A 7712-nucleotide genomic window follows, 5' to 3' on the forward strand; every position below is an offset into this window, starting at 1 on the left:
GAAAATACTGGTGGGATTCCCTCACAGATGACGTCAGAGTCTATGTATTATCCTGCCCCGTATGTGCTCAGTCCAAGGCGCCTCGTGCACTACCGGAGGGTAAGTTGATGCCATTGCCTACTCCTCAACAACCTTGGTCGCACATTGCTATGGACTTTGTTACCGATCTACCAGAATCAGAGGGCCATACTGTAATTCTCGTGGTCATCGATCGATTCTCCAAGATGTGCCGGTTAGTACCCATGACCCGTTTACCTAACGCCACTCAGATGGCTGAGACGATGTTTAACCAGGTGTTCCGGCAGTTTGGTGTTCCGGAGGATATTGTTTCCGACCGGGGACCCCAGTTTGTATCCCGGGTATGGAAGGCCTTCTGCGAACGCTTGGGCATCTCGGTGAGCCTCACCTCCGGATATCATCCCCAGGCCAATGGGCAGACAGAACGGCTCAACCAGGAAATTGGGAAATATCTACGGCAACAATGTTCGCGGCAGCCGCAAGAGTGGAGCCGATTCCTTCCTTGGGTAGAGTATGCTCAGAACTCACTCATTCACACCTCCCTACGTCTAACACCCTTCCAGTGTGTTCTAGGGTATCAACCACCCCTGTTCCCATGGGATACCGCACCAGGGATGGTACCGGCTGTGGACGAGTGGTTCCGTCGGAGTGCGCAGGTCTGGGAGACAGCCCATCAACATCTCAGTCAAGCCTCACAACAGCAAAAGACCTACGCCGACCGACGCCGGAGACCTACTCCCACTTATCAACCCGGGCAACGAGTGTGGCTGTCTACCCGAGACCTGCGGTTCCGACGGAGCTGCAAGAAGCTCCAACCCAGGTACATCGGTCCTTTCAAGGTACAGAGACGTATTAACCCTGTCACCTACCGTCTGTTACTCCCTCGACACTACAGGATAAACCCTACGTTCCACGTCTCCCTGTTGAAACCTGTCCACTATAGCCCGATGTACCCCCCAATCGCTCAACAACCGACTACACCACCTTTGGAGGAGGAACAGGACACCACCTATACAGTCCACGAGATACTGGAGTCAAGACGGAGACGAGGGGGCATCGAATATCTCGTGGACTGGGAGGGATATGGACCTGAGGAACGGTCCTGGGTCCCTGCTAAGGACATACTGGATCCCGCTCTCAAGGCCACTTTCCACGCTGAACACCCAGATCATCCAGGACCCCGACCCAGAGGAAGACCACCCGGTAGAGGTAGAAGGCCGTCAGGAGCCGGCCCTGGGGAGGGGGATACTGTAAGGGATCGGGGGTTGGCTGGGTCTAGACAGAGTCTGACACTTCCCCGATCTACAGAGAGGGGGAGTCATCAGACTCGATCTGGTTCACCTGAGTTCTGAGCACACCTGTCAGTAATTAGTGTAGGATATAAGGTGTGCTCAGAAGTTCAGTCGGTGCGAGGTATTGTTCCATTGTGACTTGCTAAGCGTTTTGTTCAGAGAGAGAGAGAGAGAGAGAGAGTTCGTTGTTTTGATTACCCGTGTACCCGACCTGTGCCTCGTTGTTTGACTCCCCGAATTGCTTAATCCTCTGCTTGTCTATCCCAGTGATTACCGTCCTCTGATCCTGTGCCTGTGCCCTCGACTACGACTAAGCCCGCTCCCTTGGTACCTCTGCCTGTCTCTGCCTGGCCCGGTTTTGACCACAGCCCGCCCGACCACGATTAAGCTATTCCCTTGTCTGTACTCTAATAAAGCATCGCTATTCTGCGATTGGATCTTACCACTCTGTCCGAGTATTCATTACACTGGTCCTTAAAGGCCTTAATTAAACTTGGTTTATATATAACGTTTAAATAAAAATCTGCCTGTACCTTGAAGTGGTGAGAGGGCTTTCAAACTAAACCAGGCCCATGTCGTTGAAAATTAAGTAACCTTTGAGTTTGCTTTTTTATCCTGTAAACCATGCCTCTTCCCCTCATCCTTTTAGTCTGCTTTTAGGTGTGGTCCCACATCCGAGACTGGCTGCTAACACTAGAAGGAGAGTTGATAGGAGACACTGATACACTATTTAGTACGTTTCAACTGTGAAATATATTTGTAAACAGTTTTTCATGAACCAAAGACTAGTACAGCACTGGTAGGAGAGATGATTGGAGACACCATGAGACTAGTGTTTCAACTGTGATTTTTTTTTCATGAACATGGTCTAAAATGTTTTAGGTCATTTACAAGCAAAAATCTGTATGCTACTGTGAAATATTGTTTTAAACTCTTCCCCCGTCTCTCAACCAGCTTCACCTGGAATGCTTTTCCAACAGTCTTGAAGGAGTTCCCACATATGCTGTGCACTTGTTGGTTGCTTTTCCTTCACTCTGTGGTCCGACTTATCCCAAACCATCTCAATTGGGTTGAGGTCGGGGGATTGTGAAGGCCAGGTCATCTGATGCAGCACTCCATCATGCTCCTTCCTGGTAAAATAGCCCTTACACAGCCTGGAGGTGTGTTGGGTCATTGTCCTATTGAAAAACAAATGATAGTCCCACTAAGCCCAAACCAGATGGGATGGCGTACCGCTGTAGAATGCTGTGGTAGCCATACTGGTTAAGTGTGCCTTGAATTCTAAATAAATCACAAACAGTGTCACCAGCAAAGTACCCCCACACCATAACACCTCCTCCTCCATGCTTTACGGTGGGAAATACAAATGCGGAGATCATCCGTTCACCCACATCACATCTCACAAAGACACAGCGGTTGGAACCCAAAATCTCAAATTTGGACCAAAGGACAAATTACCACCGGTCTAATGTCCATTGCTTGTGTTTGTTGGCCCAAGCAGGTCTCTTCTTATTATTGGTTTCCTTTAGTAGTGGTTTCTTTGCAGCAATTCGACCATGAAGGCCTGATTCACACAGTCCCCTCTGAACAGTTGATGTTGAGATGTGTCTGTTACATGAACTCTGTGAAGCATTTATTTGGGCTGCAATTTCTGAGGCTGGTAACTCTAATGAACTTATCCTCTGCAGCAGAGTTAACGCTGGGTCTTCCATTCCTGTGGCGGTCCTCATGAGAGCCAGTTTCATCATAGTGCTTGATGGTTTTTGCGACTGTGCTTGAAGAAACTTTCAAAGTTCTTGAAATGTTCCGTATTGACTGACCTTCATGCCTTAAAGTAATGATGGACTGTCATTTTGCTTTGATTATTTGAGCTTTTCTTGCCATAATATTGACTTGGTATTTTACCAAATAGGGCTATCTTCTGTATACCCCCACCACCTTGTCACAACACAACTGATTCGCTCAAACGCATTAAGAAGGAAATAAATTCCACCAATTAACTTTTAAGAAGGCACACTTGTTAATTGAAATGCATTCCAGGTGACTACCTCATGAAGCTGGTTGAGAGAATGCCAAGAGTGGGCAAAGCTTTCATTTACATTTTAGTCATTTAGCAGACAGCTTACAGTTTAGTGAGTGCATACATTTTCATACTGCCCCCCCGTGGGAAACAAACCTACAACCCTGGTGTTGCAAGCACCATGCTCTACCAACTGAGCTACAGGGGACTAGGCAAAGGGTGGCTATTTGAAGAATCTCAAATATAAAATATTTTTTACTAGTGCCGCATGTTTTGTGTACTAACTTGACATATAGTTTTGAACAGTTTTCCATGACCATAGTCTAAAATCATGTTTTAGGCATTTTCAATGATGCAACTAAACTCTGCCCCAGCTCTCGCTCTCTTTATCTCTCAAAGGACTGATGATGGCAGCTAATACAGCACTGGTAGGACAGATAATTGGAGACATTATGAGACGAGTTTGGTTCAACTGTGAAAAATATTTTTAATCAGTTTTCCATATCCCTGATCTAAAATAATGTTTTAGGTATTTTCCACAAAGCAACTAAACTCTGCCCTCCCTCTCCATCTTTCTCTCTAGAGGACAGATGATAGTGTCTCCTATCATAGGCAATTTCCAATTCAGAACTAAGACATCACTAGTAGGAGAGATGAAAGGACACACTATTAAATACTATTTAGTGTGTTTCAACTGTGAAATATGTATGTTAACAGTTTTCCATAAACCTGGTCTAAAATCATGTTTGGGGCATTTTCCACAATGCAACTAGTATAGTACTTGAAGGAGAGATGGTAAGAGACAGCCTTTGTGTATCAACTTGAAATTATTTTAAAACAGTTTTCCATGAAGCTGGTCTAAAATCATGTTAACTAATTTCCAAGCAAAAAGGTGTACAGTATTGTGAAATATATTTTTTAACTCTGTCCCCCTCTCCATCTTTCTCTCTTGAAGGAGAGATAATAGGAGACACTATGTGTTTTAACTGTAAAATATTTTTATAAACTGGTCTAAAATCATGTTCTAGGCAATGTCTTTACATTTTAGTCATTTAGCAGACACTCTTATCCAGAGCGACTTATATGAGCAATTAGGGTTAAGTGCCTTCCTTAAGGGCACATCGCCAGATTTTTCACCTAGTTGGCTCGGGGATTAGAACCAGCGACTTTTTGGTTACTGGCACAACGCTCTTACCCACTAAGCTACCTGCCCTCCCTCTCCATCTTTCTCAGTAGAGGACAGATGATAGGAAACACTATCGTAGGCAATTTCAAACTAAGACATCACTAGCAGGAGAGATGAAAGAACAAACTATGAGATACTATTTAGTGTGTTTCAACTGTGAAATATCTTTAACAGTTTTCAATAAACCTGGTCTAAAATCATGTTTGGGGCATTTTCCACAATGCAACTAATAAAGCACTTGAAGGAGAAATGATAAGAGACAGCCTTTGTGTGTCAATTTGAAATTATTTTTCAATAATTTTCAATTGTTTTCCATGAAGCTAGTCTGAAATCATGTCTTACGCAATAACCAATTCAGAACTAAGACATGACTAGTAGGAGAGATGAAAGGACACACTATGAGACTCTATTTAGTGTGTTTGAACTGTGAACTATATTTTTTAATGAACATGGTCTAACATTTAAGTCCAACCAAAAATGTGTACAGCACGGTGCAATACCATGTTTATTTTAATTTTTTTACTGGTGCCACACGGTTTGTGTAGTAACTTATTTCATACATATTTTAAAACAGTTTTCCATGACTATAGTCTAAAATCATGTTTTAGGCATTTTCCACAATGCAACTAAACTCTGCTCCAGCTCTCTATCTCACTATCTTTATCTCTCGAAGGACAGATGATAGGAGCTAGTAGTGTGTTTCAACTGTGAAATATATTTATAAACAGTTTTCCATTAACATGGCCTAAAATCATGTTTTAATTTATTTCCAAGCAAAAATGTGTACGGTACTGTGAAATATCCTTTTCAACTCTGTTCCGCTCTCCATCTTTCTCTTTGTTTCTCTCTCAAAGGACAGAAGGTAGGAGACACTATTTGTTTTTCAACTGTAAAATATATTTTAAACAGTTTTCCATAAATATGGTCAAAAATTATTTCTTAGGCAATTTCCACTTAAGAACTAAGAAATCACTAGTTGCAGAGACGATAGGACACTGTGAAAAACGATTTAGTGTGTTTCAAATCAAATATATTTGTAATAGTTTTCCATGAACGTCATCGAAAACATGGTTGATAAATATTCTAAATGTGTTTAATATGATATTTCACGGTTTAAATTCTTGTCTTCATGATCCATTCAATTATTTTCTACACCATATGGATCTACTGTTAACACAGCTCAAGGCATCCTTTTCCCACGTAACTAAAGAAACAAGTCCAGGGGTGATCATTGATTAGTTTCATGTTTCAGTCAAGACCTTAAGAATAAAGATAATAGATGTATAGATTTTTTCCACATTTTGTTGTGTTACATCCTGCATTTAAAATGGATTAAATTTTGATATTTTGTCACTGACCTACACACAATACCCCATAATGTCAAAGTGTAATAATAATTATAATAATTATTTACAAATGAAACACTGAAATGTATGAGTTGAAGTGTACCTATGATAAAAATTACAGACCTCTACATGCTTTGTAAGTAGGAAAACCTGCAAAATCTGCAGTGTATCAAATACTTGTTCTCCCCACTGTAGATTATTCACACCCTGACTCAACATATCAGAGTCCCCTGAGTCAGGGCGTGACCGGAGCTGGAGCGGATTACTCAGGCTCCGGACTGGAGCACTCACCGGAGCTGGACTGGGCACCGGTGGAGCGGACTACTCTGGATCCGGAGTGGAGCAGCTGACCGGAGCTGGATTGGACCCCGGTGGAGCGGACTGCTCTGGCTCCGGAGTGGAGCCACTGACCGGAGCTGGACTGGGCACCGGTGGAGCGGACTGCTCTGGCTCCGGAGTGGAGCAGCTGACCGGAGCTGGACTGGACCCCGGTGGAGCGGACTGCTCTGGCTCCGGAGTGGAGCCGCTGACCGGAGCTGGACTGGACCCCGGTGGAGCGGACTGCTCTGGCTCCTGAGTGGAGCAGCTGACCGGAGCTGGATAAGGCACCGGTAGAGCGGACTGCTCTGGCTCCGGAGTGGAGCAGCTGACCGGTTTTGGACCAGACACCGGTGGAACGGGCACGGGCCGTGCCGGACTGGACACACGCACCACTGGTCTGGTGCGGGGAGCAGGTACGGGGCGTACCGGGCTGGCGACACGCACCACTGGCTTGGTGCGGGGAGCAGGCACGGGCCGGGCCGGACTGGAAACACGCACCACTGGCTTGGTGCGAGGAACAGGAACGGGCCGGGCCGGACTGGGAACACGCAAAACTGGCCTGGTGCGAGGAGCAGGAACGGGCCGGGCCGGACTGGGAACACGCACCACTGGCTTGGTGCGAGGAGCAGGAACGCAAATATCCCGCAAATATCTCCTCCCAAGACCAAATCTTCCCCACCTGTGTCCAGGGTGTTTGCTCCTGGGCACGCTGCTTGGTCCGTGTTTGGTGGGATCTTCTGTCACGTTCGTTTAAGGACGGGTCAGACCAAGGCGCAGCGTGAAATGCGTACATGTTTATTAAACTGATAAACACACGACAAAACAACAAACAAATGAACGAAACGTGAAGTCCCACGGTTGAACACACAACAAACCTATGCACGGAACAAGATCCCACAACTAATGCATGCCAACAGGCTGCCTAAGTATGATCCCCAATCAGAGACAACGAGCGACAGCTGCCTCTGATTGGGAACCAAACCGGCCAACATAGATCTACACATACTAGATCATACACATAGATTATTCACACCCTGACTCAACATATAAGAGTCCCCTGAGTCAGGGTGTGCCCCTTGCTTAGTGGTGTTGCAGACTCTGGGGCCTTTTAGAAAAGGTGTATATATACTGAGATCATGTGACACTTAGATTGCACACAGGTGGACTTTATTTAACTAATTATGTGACTTCTGAAGGTAATTGGTTGCACCAGATCTTATTTAGGGACTTCATATCAAAGGGGGTGAATACACCACTTTTCCGTTATTTTAAGTAATTTTTTTCATTTCTCTTCACCAATTTGGACTATTTTGTGTATGTCCATTACATGAAATCCAAATAAAAATCTATTTAAAACACAGGTTGTAATGCAACAAAATAGGAAAAACGCCAAGGGGGATGAATACTTTTGCAAGGCACTGTATTCAACCCCTTTGTTATGGCATGCCTAAATAAGTTCAAGAGTAAAAATTAGCTTAACAAGTCACAAAATAAGTTGCATGGACTCACTCTGTGTGCAATAGTAGTTT

The sequence above is a fragment of the Coregonus lavaretus genome, assembly GCF_964263955.1.
Source record: "Coregonus lavaretus genome assembly, chromosome: 4".
NCBI lineage: Eukaryota > Metazoa > Chordata > Actinopteri > Salmoniformes > Salmonidae > Coregonus > Coregonus lavaretus.